Source organism: Osmia bicornis, unplaced genomic scaffold (assembly GCF_907164935.1).
Source record: "Osmia bicornis bicornis unplaced genomic scaffold, iOsmBic2.1, whole genome shotgun sequence".
NCBI lineage: Eukaryota > Metazoa > Arthropoda > Insecta > Hymenoptera > Megachilidae > Osmia > Osmia bicornis.
This window is the reverse complement of record NW_025791124.1, coordinates 1378543-1378936: the sequence shown is the minus strand read 5'-3', so window position 1 is coordinate 1378936 and position 394 is coordinate 1378543. Positions and strand designations below refer to the sequence as shown.

Below are 394 nucleotides of genomic sequence, written 5' to 3'. Positions count from 1 at the left end.
ATTGGTTAATAAAGCGCTTTTATCTGTTCTTATCAGCTTAATATCTGATACACTCCCCATCGGGGAGTCAGAATATTAACCTTATTTTTAGAATTGGTCGGACTCCGGGGCTTGCTCCGACTCCGACACGGGTCGTACCTGCCTTGCAGTGCCGCAGGACGCGGCCCACATTGGCTATATAGAACCATACATTGCATTCTCTAAAATATTCTGACTCCTCTTCTCTAGTTTTCTAGCCTTTTTTCTATTTTTATTCAGCTGGAAGCTGATTTGGACTGTTTCTTTGCAAAAGCAACTGTCGTAATCTTTGCATTTCTGCGAGTGCTCTCTCGTCATGAGGCTTAACGAGGACTTTGTTTGGTGCTAAATCAGATAAAACTAGACCATCTAAACT

At 42.4% G+C, this 394-nt stretch overlaps 1 pseudogene; it reads left to right on the top strand.

The window, feature by feature from the left end:
* On the top strand, positions 1-174 carry LOC114882128 (annotated as a pseudogene).
* The last annotated feature ends 220 nt before the right edge of the window (positions 175-394 follow it).